The following is a 15,644-nucleotide window of genomic DNA, read 5'->3' as shown; positions in this document are numbered from 1 at the left end:
TCTTTTTATCCATGACTATTTCATTTCATCTCTTTCATTTCATCTCTTCATTTCATTTCATCTCTTCATTTCATTTAATGTCATTTTTCATGTCGTTTCTTTTTATTATATTTTATTTCGTTTTCTTTCTTTCCATTCTTTATCTTATTTCCATTCCATGTCATCTCAGGCTCATCCTCATTCAAATCCTTTCAATTCATCCTCTCCATTTCAATTTCAAATTCCTCAAATCGATTTCATCTTAAAGGGGTTCCACCTAATCCTAAAGAGTCAATGATTTCATAGAATCCCTGTTTACTTAGAGAGTTTCATGTACTCCCTAAATTTCAGGGGTTTCTTGAAAATTACCAAAATATTCAACTCAATTTAAATATTGAGAACACCGATTGTATAATGCGAGTACAGAAGTGTATGCTACGATAAAATTCAATTGTTTTGGACAAGGGTCCAGGCTGTTATGATACAATCTATTACACTTCAGTAAGCACGTTAAAACAATTTACAACGTATCGGATTACATTGAGTTTGGGACCTCCAGAGCCTTTGAGGACAAGCAATAAAATAATAATACTTTGAAAATGCCTTTTCCTTCCCAATGGTCTAAATCTGTTTATGCTTAAAACGTCTGGTGTCATCTGAAGAACTCAAAATGTTTTACTAAGAAACCTCCTTCAAAATTGATGCTTCTTCTGAATAAAATGTTCAGAGAACCATTCCGTGCTGAATTCATGAGAGACGCTTGTGCCCGCAATATACAAGGTATAATATCGAGGAACAATTAAAGTTGTGATAAAAGGATACAAGTTACATTAAAGGGATATATACAAGATTACAGGTACATATACCAAGAATATTGAGCCGGATTTTTGGCTAGGACCAAAAACGATGCACCTAGAACAAAGCTAGAATTTCTTTACTAGCTTTTCAACATGCCCAGATTTAAAAAAAATAAAATCCTAAAAAGACTTGTACATTTAGATAAAAGTTGCAATCTCTCCATCAGTATACAAAGGGACAATGCAATGAAACATGACGCTCCATCTTCAATAAAATCCAATTTACAGTAAATGGAATAACCGGTCAGTTTCAGGTTCTAAGCAGAGTCGGTGCATCAACCTCTATGGCTTTTGAAACTACAAAGGAATATGAGACAGTAGGAGTAGCCCAGTGATCTAAGCGTTGGCTCGTCACGCCGAAGATCCCGGAGTTCAAGATCCCCACAGGGGTGCAATCCGTAAATGAAACCCATTTCTGGGTACTTCACCGTGCTATTTCATAGGAATGCCAAGCTAAAGCATGGTAAATCAAAACTCAGTCAGTCAGAATAAAGGAATATTGATAAAACAACGTTAGATGTCATTGCCTCCATCAACATCCAACGTCAAATTAGTAATCATAACAACCAGATTCTAACAGAGGTAATGATGCCAGTCAATAAGACGTTGGATCTCCGAAGGGTTCATCGGCTCCAGACTTAGGGATAGTCGTAATGATCCCTGGGTCCATTTGATTGGAACATGACCAGGTCTCATAACGTGGCAAGAGAACAATCGTTGTAGAATGTCCATACAGATATCATTTTGTCAAAAGTATCCGGCTGGGAATATCAATCGAAACTTGATAAATTTCCTCTCTTGGCTTGACTTAAGTGTCATCAGTAAAAATAGTAAGAGTTTTCAACATCCCTAAGAACTGAGGCATGAAATGAGACTCGACAGTAAGAGTTTTTATTCACAAGGTGCCATTCACAGTTCATACATTCACTGATATCCCTGGCAGGGAATGTGTGTCATCAATTTACCATGAAAATCCAGTAATTTCGTGAAATCCATATGAAATTTTAGGAACACATAGAAATCCCTGGGGTCGCAGGTGATTTCAGAATCAGGTCTAATCTTTTAAGGGATTACGTGAAATCCCTGGTTTTTCACACATTCCTGTAACATACATGCATGTTATACAGCTCTGTGCCAACCCACCTCCATCTCTTGTCGGAGCATTAGGTAAGCTTCTCCCGACACCTGCATCTATATGTACATATACTTGCACAACGCCAGGACCAGATCAGACATGAAGAGAACGTACTGAGCTGAGTTTACCATGGAATTGAGCCAACCACCAGGAACTATCACCAGAGGTTCGGTGTTGGAGAAAAGCTAACACCAACCGGATTTCCCTCTTTTTGATTGACGGTTACTATGGCTACAGACAACCACCAGGGACTGTCACTAGGAGGATCCAGAATCGTTCGGAGAAGGATGTTAACATTGTTCCGGGACTTCCCTCTATTTGACGCAGACATGAGAGCATGGGACAGATAGCCCTAATTTGTCCGTGACAGCTCAACTCCTGTATAATTCAGGATGAATTAATCAGTAACGTTTGTATGTGACGTACAGCCGTTGCTGTAGGGTTCCTACCTCTGCTATAGGAAAACGTCTACTCAGCCAATGTGAGATGGAGTGGAGTGGGTGAGTTTAGTTTGACGGCACCGCTTTTAAATACTCCAGCAATATCATGGGCAGGGGACACGAGAAATGGGCTTCACACAGCGTGCCCACGTGGGGAATCGAACCGGGTCTTTTGGCGTGACGGAACCTCTCTTTCACCACTAGGCTACCCGCTGCGCGGCTCATCAGTGACGCTGTTACACATACATATCATTGCAGAGATTCATGGAATGATAAATTCAGTACTAAATGAATCGCCAGTGACAATCAGAGCCACCAGTTGAACATTTTTTACAGAATACATTCAAAGGAACTTTACAAAGTGTAAGAATTACAGCCATACAAATGATAGTTGCTAACTGATATATTTTATTGCCCAATCAATTCTATTATTTTTGAATATGTATCTTAGAGATCTGGATTATGTTTAACAGAAGTAATCAGCATTTCCTAAATAAAATATAATTGGCCTGTGTCTTTGGTTGGCAACATCATCATCAGCAATTAATCCAAATTTTCACACACAAAGTCAAACAATCGCTATCCTTCCTCTTACTGCGTATATCAATTTCTGAGTCTTTTTGGAGTTTATACGAATAAATTGCTAAACCACCCACAACTTAGAAATGTCTCTCCCAACACCGCACATCATTCATTATTGAATAAAAAGCGATTTTTTACAATAATGTTTTTTCTCCATTAACATGCTACTCAGAAAATGGTATCATTCAACCCTATTCTGCGCATTTCCGCTTATTTATTGAGACGATACTTTAAGGCTGAGTTGTCTGTCAGAAAGAACTAAACCTGACCACAATATCAGCTCTGCTGAAACATTATCATATTCCACTGAACTCATAGAAGTTTTATTTTGAATATATTAAGATATAACTCAAAGATCAAAGTTGGAATAAAGGCGAACAAATCATTTTCTGATCATACCTTAATCTCATGAAGCTCTGTCATGGCTAAGATCACTATCTCATTCAAACTATCTCATCTGTTGACCTGACTATATACAGACAGTAACAGTTACTGACTGTAAATAACCTTAATGCATTATGGGGTATTAAACACTCACCCTCCCTCACACCTTACTGACGAAACAAGGGATAAGTTGGACAGGCGCTGAGAACACGTTTTGAGTAGTGGGCGTTGTACGGCAATGAGAAAACCATTTTGGTTTTGGCGAAGATGCATTGCAGATGTATGAGGCTGAGACGGTAGAAACTGATTCCGCGCGTAGCTTTTAAATGAATCACCCAATACTGAGCATATACATTGATTGTAACTCATATATCACATATAGTAGTCACCAACACTGGGACCAGAGACTTTAATCACAAATACCAATCAGCAATTTAGATAATACAGAAAACTGCTGATCAAGCGAACCACAGGGTGACAGCTTAATGTTATGCCTTCACCGGTAATGACGAGTTCTTTACATTACATGCTTTCTGGTGTGAAAAGGATGACGAAAAATAGGCATGCTATTGCAACTTTGCGGCAAATGATATCCAGATCACCATAACCAGATTGGTTTGTTCGTTTGTTGTTTAATGCCGCAGTTCTCAGCAATATTCCAGTTATATGGCCACGCCTTTGCTCATAAGAGACTCGCGTGGTCAACATCATGAACATCGATCTACGCAACTGGAAACCGATGAGCGTAGTCATCCAATCGGGAATCTGACCCAGCCCTGACCACCCAATCCATCAGGTTGCGCCTCGTCGACCGAGCATTGGGTTTACTGAAGAACGGTTCTAACCAGGATCTCTACTGATTTGGTGAGCCAAAGAAAGGCATCATGACTATGGGTGCTACACAAACACGTTTGCACCCGGATACACGCATGTAATTTAGTGATAAGTAAAGACGGATGTCATGGATGACGTAAGACAGGCTCGAGCAAATCGGCAAACCCTCGACGCGCTCCGGGCATTTTTCCGCACACTAATGCCTTGTCAAATGGCATTCGGCTTGGCGGCTTTTCAATGAACGCAGTCAGCAGGATGCTGAGGATGCCCACCACGTGGTATCCGGGAGACGGTAACAGCGACCACAGCATCATCTAGAACAGTCCTGCCGTTGTAGCAAGGGGCAGGCACAGCTGGAAACCAAGACGCAGACTAAGGGAAACTACAACCTTACTTCAACACCGTAACAATTGCCGCAGTTTCTCAGTACCAAATCCCACAACGGCGGTGTCAGCGTATACACAGCACGACAGGAAGTCAAGGGTCTAACCATATGAATCATGTTGCTTTGCTTCAATATCCATATCATTCAATATGTGCAGATTATTAGCTGAGGCATGTTTTCATGTTGTATACAGCAATAAATATTTCCTATGGCGGCACCTGTACACCGAGGTGGGTTGAACGACGAACGTTCTTGTTAGATAAAGAAGGGAGTTTGGCAGAAGAAATACACAGGACTCATATTTTCCAATATATATTGTATACACCTTCAGAATGTTTATATAATGTGTGTGTTTGTGTGATATTCTAATGTGTGTGTGTGTGTGTGTGTGTGTGTATACATATATATGTATATATATGCCACCATCTATACACATCTCTCTATATATAGAGAGAGAGGGAGGAGGGAGGTGATAGGTATATCATGTACAGTAAACGAACACGCGTATATCAAACGGGCATATCGGCTGGTCAGGACATATTTGTCTTGATGCTGTTTTCTTTCACAGCTGTTATTTGTGTTGAGGTGTTCGGTGTCTTTGTTGAGGATTGTTTTTGTTTTGTTTGTTTTGGGTTTTGGGAAGTGTTTTTGTTTTTTGTTGGGTTATCTTTTTGGGGAGGGTAGGGACATTGGTTTTGGGGGTTGTTTTTTATTGTTGTTTTATTGTTTCTCCCCACATTGTTCCAGTGTACCACTGACTGGGTGTTTGATGAAGTGAGTGAGTGAGTTTAGTTTTACACCATACGCAGCAATATTCCAGCTATATGGAGGCGGTCTGTAAATAATTGAGTCTGGACAAGACAATCCTGTGGTCAACAGTATGAGCATCAATCTACGCAATTGGGTTTTTGATGAAGACAGAGGTTATTAGACATGTGGTTGTGCATGAATGTATGGCCATTCTCCCTTATCCGCCGATCTTGATTACGTTTGCAAGTGAAAGACAAAAAGGAGGTGAACATTATTTGATACAAACTCTGTTAAACTTATACCTTTTACGGGTAATGGTTCACAGCAAAGAGGGCCGGTGGGGTAGCCTAGTAGTTAAAGCGATAGTTCTTCATGCCAAAGGCCTGGGTTCGATTCCCCACATGGATACAATGTGCGGAGCCCATTTCTAGTGCCCCCAGCTGTGTTATTGCTGAAATATCGCTAAAAGCTGCGTAAAACTAAACTCACTCATAGTGAAGAAATTTTCATTCAGATCTCTCAACACTTTGTCAACTAGAACTATTATTAGAACTATTATTTAGAGATTTATGTGGCACTCAAAACTTGATCTGAAACTTTGACAACATGTAGTGCCAGTTTAACATATAGTTGACGTTCCCTTGTCGTACGTCACATGGCGGTAATGAATACAGGTTAATGTTCGAGCCGTCATAACATTTGATGTATGCGAATTTATGTGGCGCCTACCAAGGTCCACTTCCAAAAAGTGAAAGTAGAGCAAAGGAGATCATTACTCCCACAGGGAAGTATTTGTAACGGGAACACTTACTGGTTTCCTTGATATTCATTTGAGATCGGTTTACCGTTACCTTCGGAAGCGTTTTAGGGCTATGCATTTTTCCTTTTTTTCTTGAATTTCAAGATAATGTGGTGTTATCATACGACATGAAAATATATTTGAAGTTAATTATCTTGAAATTCCAACATCGTATCTTGAAATTTCAAATTGGTATCTTGAAATTTCAAGAATCTTTTTTCTTTAAAACTCATGACCCGAAAAGGCTTCCGTACTACGTATTTTTTCTTAACATTTTAAGATACTAAGCTACGGTGGAATAATGGGGCCATCTGTTTTGTTGTTTATTCTTCAAATATCAAGTAGTAACTTGAAATTTCAAGATGTCTTAAAATCAAGTTTATAGGTTGAAATTCAAGTTAATAAGTTGAAATTTCAAGATATTTTACTTGAAATTTCAACTTAATGATCGCGTAAAAATCTTGAAATTTCAAGATCTTACGTTAGTGGTATGTTAAAATTTCAACTTATTAACTTGAAATTTCAACATAGCATCTTAAAAATTTCAACATAGCATCTTGAAATTTCAACATATTAACTTTGACATTTCAACATAGCATCTTGAAATTTCGACATAGAATCTTAAAATTTCAAGATTTGTTACGCGATCATTTAGTTGAAATTTCAAATAAAATATCTTGAAATTTCAACTTAATAACTTGAAATTTTAAGATCGACATCTTGAAATCTCAACTTACAATCTTGAAATTTCAAGTTACTACTTGAAATTTCAAGAAAAAACAAAAACGATGGCCATATTATGCCACCGTACTAAGCTGAAATGTAAAGATATTAATTTGAAATTTAAACTTAGAGTCTTGAAATTTCAACTAAGCATCTTGAAATTTCAAGAAAAAAGAAAGAAAAAAAAACACGTCCCTAAATAGCTTCCGTAGTTTCCAGAAATACGTGGTTTTGTTTTTTTATTATATTTGACATCAACATATTTAATACGAATCACTTCAACATGTATAGTAATGGTACATGTATTCGGGGAGCACCCTTGGGCCGCATGTGGCACTGCAATCCGCATTACAGAGTTGTGTCCCTTAGGCGTACTGGATACTGTGTTCATCGAATCCCAGACTCGCCATGGCACCATCTCCGTACTCGTTGTTTCGGGATAGTAACAGTCTGAGACAGGCTTATTAGCTTTCCTCCGACAGGACGATGACACTCACTCACTCACTCACTCACTCACTCATATTTCAGGTGCAGCTAACGTTCCTGCGGTGTCTCTGTCCCAGAAAAGACCGGTGTGTGGTCCCGTGTGCGCCATCTTCTGTAAATGTGGGAATATCCCTGATGAGAGAGGATGTCCAACGTGTCGTTGTCGACCATGTGGTAAGCTCCTATAACCGTAACCTCCGTCAGATGTTCCTGCTGCTAGGATATCTGGATCTATCCTGTTGCACCAGTTCAAAGGTGCAAATAATTGCTCAGTTTATTTTGTCATTAAAGTATCATTTCTGGGTGGTATTTGTAACTACAGACTGTTCCCAGTCTGTGCTTATAGGGCCTGTAAGTCTCGCGATGCGCTACTTCCGGCACTAAGCTGGTTCCTGGCTCCCTTTGCTCGCGCGATATGCGAGACGGGGCCCAGCTTACTTCCGTTACCAGATTTCCAGTGATAAGTGTAAATTCAAGAACCAGTACCAAATTGTGCCAAATATGAATTTACAACACCGGACCAAGTGTACTACCATGCTTGGCTGTGACAGCTGTTGACAGTCGGAATAGTTGGCTAACTTGGGGATGGTTAGATCGGAAATTTGTCATTCCTGCAAGGATTATCGGTTCCTTACTGTCAAAAACCGACAACCATGAGGCCATTCGGAAAGGTATGAAACATTGTTTGTCACCGGAAGTACTGAGGTCTCGCGAAGTGCCGTGACCTACTTACGGGCCCTATTTCCAGTTCGTGTTTATTGGTGTGTCTATCAACTATTACAGGACCGTCAATCTGCCCCCTTACGTCGCTGTGCTCGACCAATCGAATGTCGTTTTGGGGTAAAGAAAGTGAACGGTTGCCCCACGTGTGAGTGTAATCCTGGTGAGTGTGTTTTCTGACAACCAGACATGATTTTATGATTTCTGAAATAATCACTCGTGTTCGATATTGTGATATGCTCATCTGCTTTAAACAAAGAAGCATTTAATTATCTAAACGTGATATTCATTTTCGATATTATGGATAATACCGATGCTACAGATGCTCTTTCATTCCTCTTCTGTTCAAATCCTTCGCATTGTCATTCCTATTCCCCTTCCCATCTTCTTCTGCAACAGTACCCCCCCCTTCCCATCCTCTCCACCCGTACCCCCCTTTTCCCATCTTCCCCAACCGTATTCCCCCTTCCCACCTTTTCCATCCGTACCCCATCTCTTCCCATCCTCCCCATCCGTACCCCATATCTTCCCATCCTCCCTAACCGTACCCCATCTCTTCTTGTTCTACAGGATATATTCTCCTCCTTGCCTTGTTCTACAGAATATATTTCTCCTCCTTGCATTGTTCTACACAATATATGTTCTCCTCCTTGCATTGATCTGCAGAATATATTCTCCTCCTTGCATTGTTCTACAGAATATATTCCCCTCCTTGCATTGTTCTGCAGTATATATTTCTCCTCCTTGCATTGTTCTACAGAATATATTTGTCCTCCTTGCATTGTTCTACAGAATATATTTCTCATCCTTGCATTATTCTACAGAATATATTTCTCCTCATTGCATTGTTCTACAGTATATATTTCTCATCCTTGCATTGTTGTACAGAATATATTTCTCCTCATTGCATTGTTCTACAGAATATATTTCTCCTCGTTGCTTGTTCTACAGTATATATTTCTCCTTGTAGCGTTCTACAGAATATATTTCTCCTCATTGCATTGTTCTACAGTATATATTTCTCCTCCTTGCATTGTTCTGCAGTATATATTTCTCCTCCTTGTATTGTTCTACAGAATATATTTCTCCTTCTTGCATTCTTCTGCAGTATATATTTCTCCTTCTTGCATTGTTCTACAGAATATATTTCTCCTCCTTGCATTGTTCTACAGAATATATAATCTCCTCCTTGCATTGTTCTACAGAATATATTCTCCTCCTTGCGTTGTTCTACAGTATATATTTCTCCTCCTTGCATTGTTCTACAGAATATATTCTCCTCCTTGCATTGTTCTACAGAATATATTTCTCCTCCTTGCATTGTTCTACAGTATATATTTCTCCTCCTTGCATTGTTCTACAGTCATATATTTCTCCTCCTTGCATTGTTCTACAGAATATATTTCTCCTCCTTGCATTGTTCTACAGAATATATTTCTCATCCTTGCATTGTTCTACAGAATATATTTCTCCTCCTTGCATTGTTCTACAGAATATATTTCTCCTCCTTGCATTGTTCTACAGTATATATTTCTCCTTGTAGCTTGCAGAATATGTTTCTCCTCATTGCATTGTTCTATATATATTTCTCCTCCTTGCATTGTTCTGCAGTATATATATTTCTCCTCCTTGTATTGTTCTACAGAATATATTTCTCCTCCTTGCATTGTTCTACAGTATATATTTCTCCTCCTTGCATTGTTCTACAGAATATATTTCTCCTCCTTGCATTGTTCTACAGAATATATTCTCCTCCTTGCATTGTTCTACAGAATATATTCTCCTCCTTGCATTGTTCTACAGTATATGTTTCTCCTCCTTTGCATTGTTCTACAGAATATCTTTCTCCTCCTTGCATTGTTCTACCATATATATTTCTCCTCCTTACATTGTTCTACAGAATATATTTCTCCTCCTTGCATTGTTCTTACAGTATATATTTCTCCTCCTTGCATTGTTCTACAGAATATATTCTCCTCCTTGCATTGTTCTACAGTGTATATTTCTCCTCCTTGCATTCTTCTACAGAATATGTTTCTCCTCCTTGCATTGTTCTACAAATGTATCTTTTCTCCTTGTATTGTTCTACAGTATATATTTCTCCTCCTTGCATTGTTCTACAGAATGTATATTTCTCCTCCTTGCATTGTTCTACAGTATATATTTCTCCTCCAGGCCCTGCCGATTGCTCCAAGGTCGGGTGCCCACCAGATGTCGCTATCAAGTGTGTATGGCGTCAAGATAATAAATGGCTGTCCTTCGTGTTCCTGCAACTCTGGTAAGGAAATTGTTCGAAAGATCGTGGTTGGTTGGTTGTCTTTTAATTCTCAGCAATACATGGCGGCGGTCTGTAAATAATCGAACTTGTGATCAAACAATCAGTGAACATCGGTTGGGATGCCCTCCTTCCCATGTGTCATCAAACTCAAGTCAGTGACTCTGACCACCCGATCCCGTTAGGGTGCCTTTTACGAGAAGCTTGGGTTGCTGACGACCAATTCTAACCTGGATCTTCACGGGTTCGAAAGATCGAAAGGTCCTGAATGATAATATAAGAAATATCCTCACAGACTCTTAGCTTCAAATCTAGTTCAACAAGTTCAGCAATGTCTTCATGTCATCAAGAACTCAGATCTTTTATTTAACCCATCTGTGATATCATCATTTTATGTAGCATTTTACTGAAAAATTGTAAAGTCGCTGGGGTCAAATTTGAATTTCATCAATATATGAGCGGCAAATCGTTAATCAAGCTGTCAAAATTATGTCGGACCCAACTCACTACTTCAATACGGAATACAACCTCCTCCCGTCAGGCCGCCGCTACAAAGTTCCAGTTGTGAAAACTAAGAGAACCTTTATTCCATGTACCATATCTCTCTTAAACAAATGTGAATTCACGAATTTATGTAAAGTAACGTACTTTATCTCTCTGATGTGTCAGTAGCTGTATTGGCGGAATTATTCTATTCTATTCTATTCTATTCTATTCTATTCTATTCTATTCTATTATTCTATTCTATTGTATTCTATTCTATTCTATTCTATTCTATTCTATTCTATTCTATTCTATTCTATTCTATTCTCACTACGATTGTAGGGCCAGTGGCGTTCTTACAACCGTTTACATTCAATTTCTTAAAGCCGAATCTAAATGATTATTGTGAATCCTTCTATCTGCAGTGGAAGCTGTCAAAACCGGCAGTTGTCCAATCCGGCAAGTTGTCAACAGCAGCATAAAAACTCAGTCCCGTCCATGACTAGTACATTTATGATCATTTAATAGCTGTGCAATCCGACAGCTGTCAATGACAGTTCTCGGCATGAAATGAGCCCCCTGAATGTGTGTTTATACAGTAACCAGCGCTGTCTAATTCGGTGCGTGGCGATATTGCTATATTACATGTGATGTCCGATTGCACTCACACCTGGGTAGCCTAGTGGTCAAAGCGTTCGCTCGTCACGCCGAACACCCGGGTTCGATTCCCCTCATGGTTACAATATGTGAAGTCCATTTCTGATGTCTCCCGCCGTGATATTGCTTAAATATAGCTAAAGGTGCCACTCACCCACTCACCAACACTCACTCACTCACTCACTCTAACATTGCAGGTCCAGTGTGTCCAAAGCGCCGTTGTTTCAGGATATGCAAGAACGGCTTTAAAATGGTCAATGGTTGTCAATCATGTCTGTGCAATCCAGGTATGTTTTAATTTAAACAGTGTGGCGGTGGGACATCCTCGTCATGCCGAAGACCCTGGTTCGATTTCCACATAGGTACAATGTCTCAAGCCCATTTCTGGTGTCCACCGTCGTGATTTTGCTGGAACATTGATAAAAGCGGCTTAAAACGAAGCTCACTCACTCATTCTTTGTGCATCGGTAGCGCGACTACTCCCAAGTCCTAAGCAATGCTCCCATCTGAGGTGTTCACAGACAGTCAAATGCGCCTGAAAGTATCGTTCGTGTCGGTGTAAGGGTCTACAATTCGCATAGTAGAGTTGTGTCCCTTTGACTTGCCAAGACCCTATGCTCGTGGGTTCGAAAGAACTAGTACGTCTTGATCACAGGGGCTTGTAACGCTAAAAACTGCCATCAAGGTATGTGCTGTCAAGATTTTCGTTCTCTATGTCTTATTTTGTAGGTAAATATATTGGCTTGAAATGTGTGCATACTTTAAATGGGACAGATACAGTGAACATTGTTGAATTCGCCCTGAAACGAACTTGGTGTGTTGACCTCGTTACATCCCTTTCCTTTTATATAGTGATAAGACCCCGTTAGTGACAGCACATACCTTGATGGCGGTTTTTAGCGTTACAAGCCCCTGTGATCTTGAATTTATCATAAAGACTTATGAAAGCGTTGTTGAACCCTACATACTCACTCACCGGTTACTCTTCTACTTGTAGGTCCAAGTACCTGCCCCAAGATACGCTGCTCCCTGCTCCAGGCGTGCCGTTTTGGCGTGCAGAAAGTAAACGGTTGCCCCTACGTGTTCTTGTAGAGCCTCGGTTGTGTCCCCGTTGGTCCAGCAACCAATGCAGGAGGCGCTGTCTGTCAGGGTATACCATCCGTAGAGGAGGTCGCAGAGGATGTCCGACATGCAGTTGCAGACGAAGGTCACGTTTTGGTGAGTATTGCACTTTGTTCACGTACACGAGATGCTTTAAACATAACGTTCTTGTAAGGCATTTAAAAATTGGGTGAACATGAATACATGACAAGTTTCATGGATAACAGTTTCTTTATATATTTTTTACAACGTTTCAGAGCAAACTCTTGCTCCTTCATCAGGTGAATGCTGAGTCAGTGACTATACATTCTCCCACCATGCGTTGTGTTTTATCTACACGTGTATCTATACCATTAAAAAAAGTAGGGGATATTCCATTTTGCGAGCATTACACGAGCCAATGCCAATGCATATGGGTAAAAGTAATATATATCCATACAGATGAAACTCTTCCAAAGAAATGGAATAAATTGTCACATTTTCCCTTGATTTCTCTTCATCATCTGTTTCCTCCTTGGTTTTATCATTTGTAGTTTATCAATCTTGTAAATCCAGTATCCCCCTACGTTTTAAATGGTATGTATTCACTCCGTGGGCGAAGCGTGGAGACATTTCAGAATGTAGTTGTTGACAGCATTTTGAATCATATGGCGTTTCAGTTTGGGTGTGAGTCTTTCTACACAGTGGAGGGCATCAATACATACTAATAAAGGGGAAGATATACATTCTATTCTTAGGAACATCTGTGTCCCCCGCCGTGATATTGCGGGAATATTGCTGAAGCGAGCGAATTAAAACCTCGCTCACTCACTCACTCACTCACTCACTCACTCACTCACTCACTCACTCACTCACTCACTCACTCACTCACTCACTCACTCACTCACTCACATGACTTCATTAGCACTCACTTGACTTCATTAGCAGGACCTCGTTCGAGTGAGTTATAGTTTCTAATGATTGTGGTATTTTTTGTGTGTGTGTTTTTTCTTTTGTTTGTGTTCTTTTTCTTGGGTTTTTTGTTTCTTTTTTTGTAAGCAACAATTCATATATCTATGACTTGACATTCGTCATTCTTCACCTTGTTACTTTTAAATTTCAGCTGACATTGAATAGAAACCGAGACGCATATCCATTATCCGAAGTTGCTGTGGTACAGATTTGTATATTTTCGTGTTATATATGTGGAAGCTTTTACATATTGTACAATCTTAATTTTTTACTGACCCCTTTTCAGATTTATTTTCATGAACAATACTAAATAAAGTCCATGTGAAATAATCTCTTCTCGTATTTGTAAATACTATTTAATAAAACGGACTATTGTTAAACGGTGTTTAGACTATAACATATGGGAACAGGAGAGGTCTTGTAACCCAGCGGTCAAACGTTTCGCTTCTTAAACCAGAGGTCCGGGTTCCATGCGTGAAGCGTGTGGTCCACATTGCACGTCACATTGTGTCGAAAGAACTATTACCTCAAGGAAATATGTACGGTGGCATAATAGGGCCATCTTTTTCCTTTTTTCTGTTTTTTTTCTTCAAAGTTCCAGATTGTAAGCTGAAATTTCAAGATGTTAACTAGACATTTCAAATAAAATATCTTGAAATTTCAACTTATTAACTTGAAATTTCAAGATCGCCATCTTGAAACTTCAACTTACAATCTTGAAATTTCAAGTCACTACTTGACATCTCAAGAAAAAAAACCCACATGGCCCTATTATGCCACCGTAAATATGTGCTTAGTGAGCCGAAATGAAATGGAATTATGGGTTGACTTAAATTATATTTTGCATTTATGTTTAAACTGCCTAACTACGCGCAGTTCAAACTGTGATACCCTCGTAACCCTTTTAGGGCCATTCGGTCTTTTTCTCTTTTTTCTTAATATTTCAAGATACTAAGCTGAAATTTCAAGATACTAAGTTGAAATTTAAACTTACCATCTTGAAATTTCAAGATCATTTCTTAATTTTTTATAGGATATTTATATAGCGCACATATCCACGCACTAGTGCATGCTCAAGACGCTGGTATTTTTCCCTCGATCATTGGATGTCAATATCAATGGCACATCTTATCATCAATCTCAACTCCCTGGGGATCATACAACTGTTGCTGCCACTAGGCGCACCGAAGTATTGCAGCTTTCCCATCCTTACGAGGTACCCATTCACAGCTGGGTGGACTCAGACACATAGTCACAGTACTTTGTCCAAGTTTACTGCACATTGCTGTACCCGCAACTAGGTGTTTGCATGTATTCATGTGGCCACCATCTGGTCATATACCAACGGATTCGTGGGTTCTTTTAAGTGCATAGGGTTGTGTACTGTACACTAGGGGTTGCGACAACAATGAAAGAGTCTGCACACAAAGTTGATTGCAAGGTTTTTACACCCGGTCACTTAAGCGCTCGACCCCGCACGTCATGGCCGCTGGATCACTAGCCTGGCGCCATAGCCAGCTCGCCCACCATGCCCCAACTTAATATGCATCTTGAAATTTCAACTAAGCATCTTGAAATTTCAAGAAAAAAAAAGAAAAAACACATGTCCCTAAAAGGCTACCATACTATTAACAGGAACACATATTCTTTCAGCGTATAAGGAAACAGCTGTGAAAATTATGTGAATGGACCGCTGAAACTCGAGTTGACACCAGGTGTTCACTAAAAAGGGTAAATACATTCTTCCTGACGGTAAAATTTGCCACACAATAAAAGTTTGTTTTGCCTGACAATAAAGCGATATACCAACAGCTTCAACATTTGGTATGCACAATCCATTACTTGTGAGGTATGCTCTTTCTCCGGAGATTTCTAAAAGTGTCATACCACCTTCAAAATGGTTTATGAAGATCTGAATTTGACGGGTCCCGATATGGCTGAAATAGAGAAGATGTGACTTTAATATTTAGCTCTCTCACTCACTCACTCACTCACTCTAAATTTGCTACATCAGGGTCAACCGTTTAATTCCCCATTTTGAATTTATTTGTGTCCCTGTGTATTTTTTTCAATACCTGTGGGTATTCCATGGGTTTATTGTCT

At 39.6% G+C, this 15,644-nt stretch overlaps 1 long non-coding RNA gene across 1 annotated transcript; it reads left to right on the top strand.

The window, feature by feature from the left end:
- The first annotated feature begins 7,394 nt into the window (after positions 1-7,394).
- LOC124274886 lies at positions 7,395-12,568 on the top strand. The gene is made up of 5 exons (XR_006898061.1): positions 7,395-7,528; positions 8,138-8,237; positions 10,250-10,352; positions 11,687-11,776; positions 12,487-12,568. It is a non-coding gene; the product is annotated as an uncharacterized LOC124274886 (long non-coding RNA).
- The last annotated feature ends 3,076 nt before the right edge of the window (positions 12,569-15,644 follow it).

This window comes from Haliotis rubra, unplaced genomic scaffold (assembly GCF_003918875.1).
Source record: "Haliotis rubra isolate DU_JTF1 unplaced genomic scaffold, ASM391887v1 Scf1951, whole genome shotgun sequence".
Lineage (NCBI taxonomy): Eukaryota > Metazoa > Mollusca > Gastropoda > Lepetellida > Haliotidae > Haliotis > Haliotis rubra.
This window is presented reverse-complemented; position numbering and strand designations above follow the sequence as displayed.